General features: G+C 42.9%; 1 protein-coding gene across 8 annotated transcripts in view; it reads right to left on the minus strand.

The window, feature by feature from the left end:
• The window catches only part of Slc16a7 (solute carrier family 16 member 7), a 164,965-nt gene that overhangs the window by 125,515 nt on the left and 21,670 nt on the right, over positions 1–17,780 (minus strand). The window contains exon 1 of one of the 8 annotated variants that reach the window (XM_085843226.1): positions 9,151–9,168. The exons of the other annotated variants lie outside the window; for them this stretch is intronic. The gene's annotated coding sequence lies outside the window, so the exon portion shown is untranslated. Of the gene's footprint in view, positions 1–9,150; positions 9,169–17,780 lie in introns of those variants that run through there. 8 annotated transcript variants of the gene reach the window in all.

Genomic DNA, 17,780 nt, shown 5'->3' on the forward strand with positions numbered 1-17,780 from the left:
AACATAACCCTAGGCTTGCACTGAATACAGGATGGAGATGGTGTTAAGCATGACCCCCCAAAGACATCATCTAGATATTTGTAATGAATTCCAGATATTTACTCATCCACCAAGTAGGAACAAAGCACAGTGTTGCATACCTGGGCTTTGTTGATCTCAGTATAAGCTTTCTTCTCCTATCAAGTATCTCCCATCTATTTCACTTTTGAGAATCTGTCCCTTGAGACATACCCCTGTCAGGATCTCACTGGACCCTTTCCTTCAAACAAATGTAAAATAGAGAGTCTGTTTTCCTCCATAAGTCCAAAGTAGCATTAGAAGGCCTCGTATCTTAGCTGGAGCTACAATCATGAATCAAAGAAAATGAATAAATTTACTAATAATTCAGTACAGTAAGAACCAAAGCCCGACAAGCCTCTTCCGGTCAGAAAAGCACAGGGGTAGCTAGGGCGCAGGGTCGGCTGACACTCACCAGCTACCCACAACACCCGCCACAGGATCTTAAGACTTCTGGTGAGTGGAACACAGCTTCTGCTCCAATCCAATTGCGCGCGGGACCTGAGACTGCATTAGTTAGAGAAGCAGAAACCAGCCTGAGTAGGGCCACAGGCCTCATCCGGCTGGACCAGCACCGGGGTACTGCCAGCTACCCACGACCCCCGCCACATGATTTTGAGACTGCTGGTGAGTGGAACACAGCTTCTGCTCCAATCTTTAAACAGTGACAACGGCAACAACTAACCCCAGAGATTACCAGATGGTGAAAGGTAAACGTAATAATCTTACTAACAGAAACCAAGACCACTCACCATCATCAGAACCCAGCACTCCCACTTTGCCCAGTCCAGGGCACCCCAACACACCGGAAAAGCTAGACACGGATCTAAAAGCATATCTCCTGATGATGGTAGATGACTTCAAGAAGGACTTTAATAACACACTTAAAGAAATACAAAGGAACACTGGTAAACAGGTAGAAGACAGTAAAGAGGAAGCACAAAAATCCCTTAAAGAATTGCAGGAGAACACTGCTAAAGAGTTACAAATCCTTAAAGAAAAACAGGATAACATAATCAAACAGGTAGAAGTCCTTAATGAAAAACGGGAAAACACATCCAAACAGATGATGGAAATGAACAAAACCATACTAGAACTAAAAAGGGAAGTAGACACAATAAAGAAAACCCAAAATGAGGCAGCACTGGAGATAGAAACCCTAGGAAAGAAATCTGGAACCATAGATACGAGCATCAGCAACAGAATACAAGAGATGGAAGAGAGAATCTCAGGTGCAGAAGATTCCATAGAGAACATCGGCACAACAATCAAGGAAAATGTAAAATGCAAAAAGATCCTAACTCAAAACATCCAAGAAATACAGGACACAATGAGAAGACCAAACCTACGGATAATAGGAGTGGATGAGAATGAAGATTTTCAACTCAAAGGACCAGCAAACATCTTCAACAAAATTATAGAAGAAAACTTCCCAAATCTAAAGAAAGAGATGCCCATGAACATACAAGAAGCCTACAGAACTCCAAATAGACTGGACCAGAAAAGAAATACCTCCCGACACATAATAATCAGAACAACAAATGCTCTAAATAAAGATAGAATACTAAAAGCAGTAAGAGAAAAAGGCCAAGTAACATATAAAGGCAAGCCTATCAGAATTACACCAGATTTTTCACCAGAGACTATGAAAGCCAGAAGATCCTGGACAGATGTTATACAGACACTAAAAGAACACAAATTCCAGCCCAGGTTACTATACCCAGCGAAACTCTCAATTAACATAGATGGAGAAACCAAAGTATTCCACGACAAAACCAAATTCACACATTATCTCTCCACGAATCCAGCCCTTCAAAGGATAATAACAGAAAAAAACCAATACAAGGACAGGAAGCACGCCCTAGAAACAACAAGAAGGTAATCCCTCAACAAACCTAAAAGAAGACAGCCACAAGAACAGAATGCCAACTTTAACAACAAAAATAACAGGAAACAACAATTACTTTTCCTTAATATCTCTTAATATCAATGGAATCAACTCCTCGATAAAAAGACATAGACTAACAAACTGGCTACACAAACAAGACCCAACATTTTGCTGCTTACAGGAAACTCATCTCAGAGAAAAAGATAGACACTACCTCAGAATGAAAGGCTGGAAAACAATTTTCCAAGCAAATGGTATGAAGAAACAAGCTGGAGTAGCCATTCTAATATCTGATAAGGTTGACTTCCAACCCAAAGTCATTAAAAAAGACAGGGAGGGACACTTCATACTCATCAAAGGTAAAATCCTCCAAGAGGAACTATCAATTCTGAATATCTATGCTCCAAATACAAAGGCAGCCACATTCATTAAAGAAACTTTAGTAAAGCTCAAAGCACACATTGCACCTCATACAATAATAGTGGGAGACATCAACACACCACTTTCACCAATGGACAGATCATGGAAACAGAAACTAAACAGGGACACAGAGAAACTAAGAGAAATTATGAATCAAATGGATCTGGCAGATATCTACAGAACATTCTATCCTAAAACAAAAGGATATACCTTCTTCTCAGCACCTCATGGTACCTTCTCCAAAATTGACCACATAATTGGTCACAAAACAGGCCTCAACAGATACAAAAATATTGAAATTGTCCCATGCATCCTATCAGATCACCATGGACTAAGGCTGATCTTCAATAACAAAATAAATAATAGAAAGCCAACCTTCACGTGGAAACTGAACAACACTCTTCTCAATGATACCTTGGTCAAGGAAGGAATAAAGAAAGAAATTAAGGACTTTTTAGAGTTCAATGAAAATGAAGCCACAACATACCCAAACTTATGGGACGCAATGAAAGCATTTCTAAGAGGAAAACTCATAGCTCTGAGTGCCTCCAAAAGGAAACTAGAGAGAGCACACATTAGCAGCTTGACAACACACCTAAAAGCACTAGAACAAAAGGAAGCAAATTCACCCAAGAGGAGTAGACAGCAGGAAATAATCAAACTCAGGGGTGCAATCAACCAAGTGGAAACAAGAAAAACTATTCAAAGAATCAACCAATCAAGGAGCTGGTTCTTTGAGAAAATCAACAAGATAGATAAACCCTTAGCCAGACTCACTAGAGGGCACAGGGAAAGCATCCTAATTAACAAAATCAGAAATGAAAAAGGAGACATAACAACAGATCCTGAAGACATCCAAAACACCATCAGATCCTTCTACCAAAGGCTATACTCAACAAAACTGGAGAACCTGGATGAAATGGAGAAGTTCCTAGACAGATACCAGGTACCAAAGTTGAATCAGGATCAGGTTAATGATCTAAACAGCCCTATATCCCCCAAAGAAATAGAAGCAGTCATTAATAGTCTCCCAACTAAAAAAAGCCCAGGACCAGATGGGTTTAGTGCAGAGTTCTATCAGACCTTCAAAGAAGATCTAATCCCAGTTCTTCACAAACTATTCCACAAAATAGAAACAGAAGGTACTCTACCCAACTCATTCTATGAAGCCACAATTACTCTGATACCTAAACCACAAAAAGACCCAACAAAGATAGAAAACTTCAGACCAATATCCCTTATGAATATTGATGCAAAAATACTCAATAAAGTTCTTGCTAACCGAATCCAAGAACACATCAAAACAATCATCCATCCTGACCAAGTAGGTTTCATCCCAGGGATGCAGGGATGGTTCAATATACGGAAATCCATCAACGTAATCCAGTATATAAACAAACTCAAAGACAAAAACCACATGGTCATCTCGTTAGATGCGGAAAAAGCATTTGACAAGATCCAACACCCATTCATGATAAAAGTCTTGGAAAGATCAGGAATTCAAGGCCCATACCTAAACATGATAAAAGCAATCTACAGCAAACCAGTAGCCAACATCAAAGTAAACGGTGAGAAGCTGGAAGCAATCCCTCTAAAATCAGGGACTAGACAAGGCTGTCCACTTTCTCCATACCTATTCAACATTATACTTGAAGTCCTAGCCAGAGCAATTCGACAACAAAAGGAGATCAAAGGGTTACAAATTTGAAAAGATGAAGTCAAAATATCACTTTTTGCAGATGATATGATAGTATATATAAGTGACCCTAAAAATTCCACCAGAGAACTCCTAAGCCTGATAAACAGCTTCGGTGAAGTAGCTGGATATAAAATTAACTCAAACAAATCAATGGCCTTTCTCTACACAAAGAATAAACAGGCTGAGAAAGAAATTAGGAAAACAACACCCTTCTCAATAGTCACAAATAATATAAAATATCTTGGCGTGACTCTAACTAAGGAAGTGAAAGATCTGTATAATAAAAACTTCAAGTCTCTGAAGAAAGAAATTATAGAAGATCTCAGAAGATGGAAAGATCTCCCATGCTCATGGATTGGCAGGATCAACATTGTAAAAATGGCTATCTTGCCAAAAGCAATCTACAGATTCAATGCAATCCCCATCAAAATTCCAAATCAATTCTTCAACGAATTAGAAAGTGCAATCTGCAAATTCATCTGGAATAACAAAAAACCTAGGATAGCAAGAACTCTGTTCAAGGATAAAAGAACCGCTGGTGGAATCACCATGCCGGACCTAAAGCTCTACTGCAGAGCAATTGTGATAAAAACTGCATGGTACTGGTATAGTGACAGACAAATATACCAATGGAATAGAATTGAAGACCCAGAAATGAACCCACACACCTACGGTCACTTGATCTTCAACAAGGGAGCTAAAAACATCCAGTGGAAGAAAGACAGCATTTTCAACAAATGGTGCTGGCACAACTGGTTGGTAACATGTAGAAGAATGCGAATCGATCCATTCCTATCTCCTTGTACTAAGGTCAAGTCTAAGTGGATCAAGGAACTTCACATAAAACCAGAGACACTGAAACTTATAGAGGAGAAAGTGGGGAAAAGCCTTGAAGATATGGGCACAGGGGAAAAATTCCTGAATAGAACATTAATGGCTTGTGCTGTAAGATCGAGAATTGACAAGTGGGACTTCATGAAACTACAAAGCTTCTGCAAGGCTAAAGACACCATCAATAAGACAAAAAAACCACCAACAGATTGGGAAAGGATCTTCACCTATCCTAAATCAGATAAGGGACTAATATCCAATATATATAAAGAACTCAAGAAGGTGGACTCCAGAAAGTCAAATAACCCCATTAAAAAATGGGGCTCAGAACTGAACAAAGAATTCTCACCTGAGGAATACCTAATGGCAGAGAAACACCTGAAAAATGTTCAACATCCTTAATCATCAGGGAAATGCAAATCAAAACAACCCTGAGATTCCACCTCACACCAGTCAGAATGGCTAAGATCAAAAATTCAGGTGACAGCAGATGCTGGCAAGGATGTGGAGAAAGAGGAACACTCCTCCATTGTTGGTGGGATTGCAAGCTTGTACAACCACTCTGGAAATCAGTCTGGCGGTTCCTCAGAAAATTGGACATAGTACTACTGGAGGATCCAGCAATACCTCTCCTGGGCATATATCCAGAAGATGTCCCAACCGGTAAGAAGGACACATGCTCCTCTATGTTCATAGCAGCCCTATTTATAATAGCCAGAAGCTGGAAAGAACCCAGATGTCCCTCAACAGAGGAATGGATACAGAAATTATAGTACATTTACACAATGGAGTACTACTCAGCTATTAAAAAGAATGAATTTATGAAATTCCTAGCCAAATGGATGGACCTGGAGGGCATCATCTTGAGTGAAGTAACACAATCACAAAAGAACTCACACAATATGTATTTACTGATAAGTGGATATTAGCCCAAAACTTAGGATACCCAAGATATAAGATACAATTTGCTAAACGCATGAAACTCAAGAAGAATGAGGACCAAAGTGTGGACACTGTGCACCTTCTTATAATTGGGAACAAAACACCCAGGGAAGGAGTTACAGAGACAAAGTTCGTAGCTGTGATGAAAGGATGGACCATTTAGAGACTGCCGTATCCAGGGATCCATCCCATAATCAGCTTCTAAACGCTGACACCATTGCATACACTAGCAAGATTTTGCTGAAAGGACCCAAATATAGCTGTCTCTTGTGAGACTATGCCGGGGCCTAGCAAACGCAGGAGTTGATGTTCACAGTCAGCTATTGGATGTATCACAGGGCTCCCAATGGAGAAGCTAGAGAAAGTACCCAAGGAACTAAAGGGATCTGCAACCCTATTGTTGGAACAACATGATGTACTAACCAGTACCCCGGAGCTCTTGTCTCTAGCTGCATATGTATCGAAACATGGCCTAGTCGGCCATCAATGGAAAGAGAGGCCCATTGGACTTGCAAACTTTATATGCCCCAATATAGGGGAATGCCAGGGCCAAAAGAATGGGAATGGGTGTATAGGGAAGTGGGGGGCGCTATGGGGGACTTTTGGGATAGCATTGAAATGTAATTGAGGAAAATATGTAATAAAAATATTAAAAATTAAAAATAAATAAATAAATAAAAATAAACTGATAAAAAAAAAAAGAACCAAAGCCCAGCAACCCATCAGCTTAGCGAGAGTAACCTAATAGTGAAGAAAGATGTCTTACTAGGAAGGAAATGTGTAAAAGGGTGAAGTCAAGTCTGAATAACACAGGGGTTGGAGGGGGCAAGAGATTTCTGTGAAGGAAAGAGGCGAGGCTTTATGTACAGGACAGGGAATGTCAACTGAGAAGACTATAATTTACCCATAGAGAGGTGTTACATTTAATATTCCTGCCTTGGCACACAACTGTGGACATAGAGCATGTCATCACTTGAATGTTAAAAGTGAATTATTCAGGCTCAAGTTTCTCCTTAGCAAAAGTGACCACAAACACCACACACACAATCAAGAAAGAAAGGGAAAGAAGGGAGAAGAGAGGAGAGGAGAGGAGAGGAGAGGAGAGGAGAGGAGAGGAGAGGAGAGGAGAGGAGAGGAGAGGAGAGGAGAGGAGAGGAGAGGAGGAGGGGAGGGAGGGGAGGGGAGGGGAGGGGAGGGGAGGGGAGGGGAGGGGAGAGGGGAGGGGAGGGGGGAGGGGAGGGGGGAGGGGAGGGGGGAGGGGAGGGGGGAGGGGAGGGGAGGGGAGGGGAGAGGGGAGGGGAGAGGGGAGGGGAGGAGAGGGAGGGGAGGAGAGGGAGGGGAGGAGAGGGAGGGGAGGAGAGGGAGGGGAGGAGAGGGAGGGGAGGAGAGGGAGGGGAGGAGAGGGAGGGGAGGAGAGGGAGGGGAGGAGAGGGAGGGGAGGAGAGGGAGGGGAGGAGAGGGAGGGGAGGAGAGGGAGGGGAGGAGAGGGAGGGGAGGAGAGGGAGGGGAGGAGAGGGAGGGGAGGAGAGGGAGGGGAGGAGAGGGAGGGGAGGAGAGGGAGGGGAGGAGAGGGAGGGGAGGAGAGGGAGGGGAGGAGAGGGAGGGGAGGAGAGGGAGGGGAGGAGAGGGAGGGGAGGAGAGGGAGGGGAGGAGAGGGAGGGGAGGAGGAGAGGGAGGGGAGGAGGAGAGGGAGGGGAGAGGGAGGGGAGAGGGAGGGGAGAGGGAGGGGAGAGGGAGGGGAGGGGAGGGGAGAGGGAGAGGGGGGAGGGAGAGGGGGGAGGGAGAGGGGGGAGGGGAGGGGGAGGGGAGGAGAGGGAGGGGAGGAGAGGGAGGGGAGGAGAGGGAGGGGAGGAGAGGGAGGGGAGGAGAGGGAGGGGAGGAGAGGGAGGGGAGGAGAGGGAGGGGAGGAGAGGGAGGGGAGGAGAGGGAGGGGAGGAGAGGGAGGGGAGGAGAGGGAGGGGAGGAGAGGGAGGGGAGGAGAGGGAGGGGAGGAGAGGGAGGGGAGGAGAGGGAGGGGAGGAGAGGGAGGGGAGGAGAGGGAGGGGAGGAGAGGGAGGGGAGGAGAGGGAGGGGAGGAGAGGGAGGGGAGGAGAGGGAGGGGAGGAGAGGGAGGGGAGGAGAGGGAGGGGAGGAGAGGGAGGGGAGGAGAGGGAGGGGAGGAGAGGGAGGGGAGGAGAGGGAGGGGAGGAGAGGGAGGGGAGGAGAGGGAGGGGAGGAGAGGGAGGGGAGGAGAGGGAGGGGAGGAGAGGGAGGGGAGGAGAGGGAGGGGAGGAGAGGGAGGGGAGGAGAGGGAGGGGAGGAGAGGGAGGGGAGGAGAGGGAGGGGAGGAGAGGGAGGGGAGGAGAGGGAGGGGAGGAGAGGGAGGGGAGGAGAGGGAGGGGAGGAGAGGGAGAGGAGGAGAGGGAGAGGAGGAGAGGGAGAGGAGGAGAGGGAGAGGAGGAGAGGGAGAGGAGAGGGAGAGGGAGAGGGAGAGGGAGGAGAGAGAGAGGAGAGAGAGAGGAGAGAGAGAGGAGGAGAGGGAGAATGAATTTCATAACTCCATTCAGCAAAGAGGTAGAGATGAGATTTGTACCAGCTGAGAAATCCAAATATTGGTTTGTTAAACTTTAGACACTTCTGGAAGACTTCATTTAATTTTTTTCCTAATTAAGTGCAAAAGAAATGAACAGACTTTTTCCTTTTCATCCCTGAGGTGATGACACAATGCTATGAGAAATGATTTCTGGCTTAATTCACCGACTGTGCACGGACTCCCCTGGGTTGCAGGTCAGTGTGTGAGGCATAGCAGGGTGTAAAAGAGAGGAGACCTGTGGGGAGCTGCAAGATTGGTCTCAGTTCTAATGAGGGAGGAGTTTTGTTTACAAGACCGCTCAACTGTGAAACTGAAGTAATAACGTGAATTAATTTATACGCTCTACATTTAAAGGTACTTCTAACAACTCCGTCCATGTTCTAGCAAGGATGCTAGAAAAATGACCTTAAGTAATATTTACAAATACTGATAAAGGTCAAAGAATAGTCTCTTGGTGGGTGTTGGCTCTTACATGCTATAAATTAGGATGAAAGTTTGAAAGGGGTGTGTTCCCACTGACAGGCAGTGGCTGCCTATTCCTGATGGGAAGTGGATTCTCTTCTACAGTGAGAACCCTAAGCCAGGAGCAGGACTCCTGTGTCCATGTCCCAGCCAACCCTGCATCTGCTGCTCAGCTGTGGGCTAGTCATCAAAGGCCTCGAACCTCAGCAGCAATCATCTGTAAGGCTGATGACCACCGTGTGTCCGCGTGAGGTTAATGAGAAGGATGTGGGAATGTACCGTGTTCACGGAAAGGGGGAAGCCAGCTGAGAGCACCAACTGCTTTGTTACTCATTTTAAAGTCGCCTAAGTCCTGGGAGCGAGTGAGCATAGCTGACTGGAGTCATTGGTGGGGATGTAGTCTCAGTCCAGGCCTTCGCTTCTCAGTCACATCTTCTTCCCTCAAAAATCAAGACAGACACAAAGCGCTCAGACGCTTAAGGGGCAAACAAGCATCCTTTGTAATAGTCATTTTCGTACCACAAAAGCTTGTTTCTTTAAATGGTCATAATTGTTTTCTTTGCAGAACGACACTGTGATTATCCTTGCTAACGTGTGTATGTTAGTATCACATTAGTGTGATATATGTATATGCTAGTAATATATATGTTAATATACATATATACTCTGGGTTTCTAACAGATATATGTGTGTAGTATATATATATATATATATATATATATATATATATATATATGTGTGTGTGTGTGTGTGTGTGTGTGTGTGTGTGTGTGTATACATATGTGTGTGTATATATATGTGTGTGTATAAATATGTGATATATATATATATATATATCCCACCTGTGCTGTACTCACATACAAACTACTTTGTAGATAATTAATTATAAATAAATATAAATAAATAAATATTTGATACAATCGAAAGAGGAAAAACGTCCATATGTGAAATGTTACATACATTTTGGCTGTCCATGTAAATTTTAAATGATTTACCTCTTTGGCTAACAGTTCCATCATTTAATTTTTCTCAAACATGAACAAACTCCCACAGTACAGTGTTACCCAGGCTAGTATATCATTTGGTTCTGCATCATACCTGCCTTAGGGATGCTGTTTACTGCTAGCCATCATTCTATTTGTTTCTAGGCGACACTGATGAGACCTATTTAGGTGTCCTTAGGTCACATGATTCTAACTCCAGCCCACAACTAGGGGAGCCTACCACGTTCCTAGGGACAAATAGCTGATACTACTGAATGAGTGCTCTACAGGAAGGGTTTCTCTCAGATAGTCATTATCTCCATTTACAGATAAAAAAAACGGGTTGGAAAGTAATGGGGGAAGTCTCTAAGGATGCAGAGCTAGTAAAATCTGAAGTTGAGATTTAATCAGCCGTTCTAGCTGTCCGATCACACTATATAAAGTTCTTAAATAGTATGTTATTACCGTCTATGAGTGCAGCTAAGCCCATTTCATCATGTATGTCCAGAACTTGACATAGTCTACGATGAGACTGACTCAGTGTGCTCTGGGAGACACTGGATATGTGAGATAACCTCACATTCCAACTGCGTGGCAACCTGATGATTCGCGTCCTTACAGGTTTGATTTCATCTGAAACCTCCCCTGGTTCTTGCTTCAGAAGGTCTTAAAAAATGAGCACTGTTTGGATCGTTATCACGTGGGAATTGTTAAAAGGTGAGCTAAGTTGAGTTGCTCATTAAGAGTTTATGATTCTTTCTGCCAGGGCCTGGAGCATGATCAAGCATTGTGAACTGTGGATCTTCTGAACCTCACTGGGCTCCACAGCCGTTTCAGAAGGAGTCTCCATTATAGATCCTCAGGTCATGGTTTTTTTTTCCATTACACTACTGCCAAGTTTACATTACAGGTAGACCGGTTTATCTGGATTTGCTAGTGTTCTCCCCACCCTCTCTCTCTCCCTCCCTCCCTCCCTCCGTGTGTGTGTGTGTGTGTGTGTGTGTGTGTGTGTGTGTGTGTGTGTGTGTATGTGTGTCTGTGTGGAACAGGGCTACACAGTTATAGTCACAACAAGGCATATCACCCTGTACTATCTGTCTGCTTCGTATGGTGTGTCTTTCCCCACTTATTCAGTTTTTGAACAGCCAAAACCAACAAACTTGGTGCCTGAAATATCCAAGGAAGGGAGCGTGAGTGGTCCGTTCAACCACCCAGGTTTTCTTGCCTGCTACATTTATTCTCTGTGCCCTTTATTCTTTCTTACTGCTTTCATATTTTATAAACATTTAGTTAGTTTCAACAAATAGGTTTACATTAAAAAGAGCACTACACACATCATTAACTGCAGAGATAAAGTGACCAACCTGAAAGAAGAATTTCTTGGATCCTGACTTCAGGAAACACAGATCTTACAGGAATGGTGACACGGAGAAAAATCTCATTACTATTTTCTGTTTTATAGCTGGAGTCAAAAACCTCTGAGACCCAAATAACAGCTGGGAGAGGCGAAGTGATTTCTAAAGAAGAGCAAAGGTGGGGGCAGAGGTCATGTGCATTACCAAAGATGAAGCCAGCCTCATCATAAAGCTGTGGTGGTCAGGACACTTAGAGACACTGGTGTTCTCTTGGACAAATGGACTGAAGAACAGACTGAGACAAAGGAAACCGCACACACACACACACACACACACACACACACACACACACACACACTGCATATGAGCTCTTGTTTCAGACCTAACATCCACAGGTCACTGTGGTACTAGACCATCTCTGCCCATCAAGAGAAGAGATGAACAGCAGAAAGATTGCTGGAAATGATTCCTTATGTAAATGTTTGTTACACAGCACTGAAAGGCAGGTAGGACACCACTTTCACATGTTATAAATTGGAAGAGAGAAAAAAAAAAAAACCACAGTAACAGCACAATAGCAATAACAGTTAAGTTCATAGCCCAGCAATGGTGGCACACACCTTTAATCCCAGCACTTGAGAGGCAGAGGCAGGCGGATTTCTGAGTTCGAGGCCAGCCTGGTCTACAGAGTGAGTTCCAGGACAGCCAGGGCTACACAGAGAAACCCTGTCTCAAAAAACCAAACCAAACCAAACCAAACCAAACCAAACCAAACCAAACCAAAACAAAACAAAACAAAACAAAACAAAACAAAACAAAACAAAACAAACAAAAAAACCCAGTAAGTTCATGTATTAAAATTCAGAATCATTTGTAGAAGTACACTACATAGAATTAATTTTAATCTAACATGTCTTTTAACACAAATTTATAATATGTAAGATATGTGAACTCATATGCCAAACCAAAACAATAAAAACCACCTAAAAAGTGCACAAAAGATTTATTACATGCCTGATGATTGAAAAAGACAAGTAAAGTCTTTATAGACTGGTTTACTTTATCAATATATCATGAGACTGAAGCATTAGACAAACGTCTGCGTTCTATTTTAAATAACCTGAGTCAAAGAAGAAGCAGACAACAACTTAAGTTTTTTCAAACCAGAAGAAAGATGATCATGGCTTGCACAGCATCCCAGCAACCTTTGAGTAGGCTGATAGTGGTGTTTGAACATGTAATTAAACATTAATGTTCTAACATTAGCTTATGCTTCATTAAAAGGCAGTTTTCTAGCTTGCTTAACAATCAACCTTTCCCTCCCTTTGCACGCAGAGCGACATACACGAGAGGCACAGAGCACTCTCGCAATCTTCTCACTCTGAGAGCAGGGCTCGATAGGGCTAGAGCATTCATTTCCTGCTTATTTCTACCTGAATGATCTGAGAACAGATGGGAAGCGTCTGGAAAGTGTGATAGAAATGTACACAGGTTATACCTACGGGCAGGTATACTGTACATCTCCTCTGCCTTCATCCCAGTTAAACACTAACTGGCACCAATCGGAAACATGCACCCGCATGGCTTGTTTGTGGAAACTGGGCCTACAAGACTAAATGCTAGAGGAAATACAAACATGGCTGTTTACAAATAAGGGCCAATACTCTACACTTGGCCCAGTAGATGAAGAGGACATGATGGGTAACAACCTTATTAAGTCCAGGCAGCACAGAGACGATCACTGACATGATCTACCCTAAGATACTTGGATCTCAGCACCTGGGCAAGGGAGCGAGGACTCGGTTACCAAAGGAAGGAGACCAGAGGGATGGTGACAGGATTCCAGTACTCACTGTGGGCTGCAAATGACAGCCACAATGTCAATAATCTTCAGTAGACTCGATTAGGAGTTCCCATAAACTGAGCCCTCGGAGCAGAAGGATAGGACAGTGTGAAGCTTATGGTCATAAACACAGGCCTTGAATCCTCTTAGAAGAGTGGATCTCTGAACTTCAGAGAAAGACCACTGGGACCCTGGGTTCAAACCTCACGAGTGGGACGTTCTGCTGGGAGTGTGCCTCTGCGGTAAAGCAATAGCCCGGCTCCTACGATGTCCTTGGGTTGGATTCCCAGCGTCGTGAGTGTGTTCAAACTCCATCCAGCTGTCACTAAGCAGCACAACTCCAGAGAGCTTTCTATCGCCTAGCAGAGAATATTATACATTTTTGTCTCATGCCAAACTGTACTTGGGCTTAATGACAGGACAAGTTTGCAGATCAAACAAATAAATGAAAGGCTCTGCCCTGAGTCACTGGTGTGGATGGTGAGCTGTTAACAGAGAGAATAATTGCCTTAAATGGTAAGCTGTTGAAAGGAAATACTGGGAATTAAACAACAACAACAACAACAACAAAAAACCCTGCATGTGTTCTCTCCAGTGCAGAGGGGTGATCGCTTGAGTGTTTTTCCGTTTCTCATTAACAATCCTGTGTGCTTCCCTCCTGTGGGGTGTTCCTGCTCATTAAATTCTTATTTCCAAATGCTTGATGGTTCCCCCTCTTCTGTGAGGATCTTGTTATTTTTCTCTAACCAGTTTTCTGGATTTTTTTTTTTCCCTCCATGCAGAGACATACAGCCTTATCCTGCCCTAGTGTCATCCGGGTAAAAGTACACTGGGAACAGAAAGGCCTTAGTCATCAGCTTTTCAAACCAATGGGACTGGAAGAACAAACGCCATCACTTCTGAGATTCACAGGCAGGAAATTCATCTTCATCCCCTGGGCAAGGTCATGTCTGCCTACTTAATGCTAACTCGGATGCAGACCGACAATACTGTGCTGTCTTCGCTTTCCGTAAATATACCTCATTGTAAAGTCAACAATTGCTCAAACTTCTCCGAGGAAAGAGCCATTACGTGAAGGAGGAGATAATTTTCCAAGTTGACCTGCTTTGTTTTGCATCGACAATTTGAAAACTGAATCTCTAATGCTCAGAGTCTCCTTTTTTTGATTATTGGCAAAACTCAGAATAACATACATAATCAAACCTGTTTCTCAGACAGGGATCTTGGGCACCGAGAAATCAAACTCCGTTCAGTGTAGTTTAAGGAAAAGAGAAGAAGAAAAATAAAAATAAAAACTGCTGAGGGCCACGAAATGATTTTACCAAGTGAAAGTATCAGAGACTGAGCATTTGTTGTCTGACCTTCTCCTGCCCCATTGTCTTCTGACCTTCATCTCCAGCCTCTTCTTTTTCTGCTCAAGGAAGTCATAGAAAATACTGTTTATCTTCCCCCAAAATGAAGGTACATAGAACCCAAAATCCATGATCCCCAATGGCAGCTGACAAGACATAAATAAATAAATAAATAAATAAATAAATAAATAAATAAATAGCAAAAAGAAAGAAACCAAAAAAAACAAACCAAAACAAAAACCACATTGCTCTGGCCTTTTCAAACATGGTGCTGTAAGCACTGGCCACAAAGAAATTTTACAAGGAGCTGATGGCAGGTCAATAATGTGCCAGCCACCCAAGCAAGAAGGTTTGAGTTCAGATCTCCAAACCCCTGACAAAAAGTCAGGTACAACAGTTGTGAGTATCTGTAACCCCCAGTACTGGGCAGAAGTGGGAAAGATCCCTGGAGCTCACTGTGAGCCAATCTAACCAACAGGTGGTAGTAAGCTTGAGAGACCCTATCTCAAAATAAAGGTGGAGGATGATACGAAAGTCACCATCAGTGACCTCTGACCTTCACACACATACACACATGTGTGCATCTACCTATATACTCTCTCTGTGTCTATATCCCTGTCTCTTTGACTCTCAGCCTCTCTATCTCTCTTACACACACACACACACACACACACACACATACCCCACTTGCATGACTGCAGGTCATAATAAGATACTCATACCCCAGAAATAATTCTATACCATAGATGGGAAGAAAGACTCCCACATCGAGAGACCAACAGCGTGAACAGACCTGTCTAGCTGAGACTCCTTGGGTTCATTCCTATTAGATCAAGTCCATCTGGGCCAGTCATTTCTACAGAGCTCTCTACTCTTCACTTAAGCTTAAAAATGGTCACATCAGCCTAAGGCTTAGCATCTCTAAAATTCAGGCCCATGATGTGCATAAAATTATGTTTAAATATGCATTTACAGTTCTAAATTCATATTGTATATCAGTAACAATAGGCATGCTATGGAATCACCCTTTCTATCACTGATGTACCAACCCAGAACTGCATTACTTAGCTAAGGGTTAAGTAGCTGCACCAAAGGGCCCAGGAGGTTTTACATGCTGGGACTATGGCATAGGTATTGATGTGTGGACAGTGGGGTTCGGCCATGTAATTCCAAACAGTATCTCTATTATTTATAAAGTTCATGAATATTAATGAATCACAGTGTGCCTTGATGTGTTGGTTCTTTTTCTGGGAAAACAACAGAAAGAAATAACATACAATCCTGTGTGTATGTGCTCAACAAAAACAACACGTTAAGGATTCAGATGGTGCCTGAGAACTGACAGAATTATCACAATGAACTTGTGATGTATATGTGCTCCATCACCCTCCCCTTACCCGGTGGCTCTGTCGCCAAGTATGTGCTACACCACATGGCCACCAGCTCAGTGGAGTGCTGTCTTAAATCTCCTGGGCCAAGTCTGATGCACATGGCTATCTCGTGAATCTGTGGCCAGGAAAAAAATCTTATAGCTGGTTACTAAGAAATCACAGGTCTAAGTAAAGACAGTAATAAAATATGGTAACAAAGAATAAAAGCCACAGGGCCTTTTTCTCACAGTAAAAGGACATCAATGAATGAACAATATTGAGCAAATACTGGGGTAAATCATTTTTAAGATTCTTGGATTTCGTAATTCAGTTTTAAACAGATACTATGTAAAGTGATCCATGGTACTAAATTTTAGTTAAGTCTTGATACAAATCTGTAATTTGAAAATAAATGTTCTCCTATCTATCTGAGAATGAAAGAGGTAATTCTGGAGAGCAGCCATGTTACATGTGTGGACAGCGGTTACTCACAATACTGTTGTGTACTTTTAGCTGGAAGGGGGCAATCTACCTTAATAGAACAGCTGTGCAGTCTGTATTCCCATTGTCTTCCTCTGTGTTAGAACTTATGTATCTGTTGAGGCCTGTTTTGTGACCAATTATGTGGTCAATTTTGGAGAAGGTACCACGAGGTGCTGAGAAGAAGGTATATCCTTTTGTTTTAGGATAGAATGTTCTGTAGATATCTGCCAGATCCATTTGATTCATAACTTCTGTTAGTTTCACTGTGTCCCTGTTTAGTTTCTGTTTCCATGATCTGTCCATTGGTGAAAGTGGTGTGTTGAAGTCTCCCACTATTATTGTGTGAGTTGCAATGTGTGCTTTGAGCTTTACTAAAGTTTCTTTAATGAATGTGGCTGCCTTTGTATTTGGAGCATAGATATTCAGAATTGATAGTTCCTCTTGGAGGATTTTACCTTTGATGAGTATGAAGTGCCCCTCCCTGTCTTTTTTGATGACTTTGGGTTGGAAGTCAATCTTATCAGATATTAGAATGGCTACTCCAGCTTGTTTCTTCCTACCATTTGCTTGGAAAATTGTTTTCCAGCCTTTCATTCTGAGGTAGTGTCTATCTTTTTCTCTGAGATGAGTTTCCTGTAAGCAGCAAAATGTTGGGTCTTGTTTGTATAGCCAGTTTGTTAGTCTATGTCTTTTTATTGGGGAGTTGAGTCCATTGATATTAAGAGATATTAAGGAAAAGTAATTGTTGCTTCCTGTTATTTTTGTTGTTAAAGTTGGCATTCTGTCCTTGTGGCTGTCTTCTTTTAGGTTTGTTGAGGGATTACCTTCTTGTTTTTTCTAGGGTGTGGTTCCCGTCCTTGTATTGTTTTTTTTTCTGTTATTATCCTTTGAAGGGCTGGATTCGTGGAGAGATAATGTGTGAATTTGGTTTTGTCGTGGAATACTTTGGTTTCTCCATCTATGTTAAGGTCACTTGATCTTCAACAAGGGAGCTAAAACCATCCAGTGGAAGAAAGACAGCATTTTCAACAAATGGTGCTGGCACAACTGGTTGTTAACATGTAGAAGAATGCGAATCGATCCATTCCTATCTCCTTGTACTAAGGTCAAGTCTAAGTGGATCAAGGAACTTCACATAAAACCAGAGACACTGAAACTTATAGAGAAGAAAGTGGGGAAAAGCCTAGAAGATATGGGCACAGGGGAAAAATTCCTGAATAGAACAGCAATGGCTTGTGCTGTAAGATCGAGAATTGACAAGTGGGACCTCATGAAACTGCAAAGCTTCTGCAAGGCAAAAGACACCATCAATAAGACAAAAAAAAACACCAACAGATTGGGAAAGGATCTTTACCTATCCTAAATCAGATAAGGGACTAATATCCAATATATATAAAGAACTCAAGAAGGTGGACTCCAGAAAATCAAATAACCCCATGAAAAAATGGGGCTCAGAACTGAACAAAGAATTCTCACCCGAGGAATACCGAATGGCAGAGAAGCACCTGAAAAAATGTTCAACA

This window comes from Mus caroli, unplaced genomic scaffold (assembly GCF_978045245.1).
Source record: "Mus caroli unplaced genomic scaffold, Mus_caroli_1 scaffold_9, whole genome shotgun sequence".
Lineage (NCBI taxonomy): Eukaryota > Metazoa > Chordata > Mammalia > Rodentia > Muridae > Mus > Mus caroli.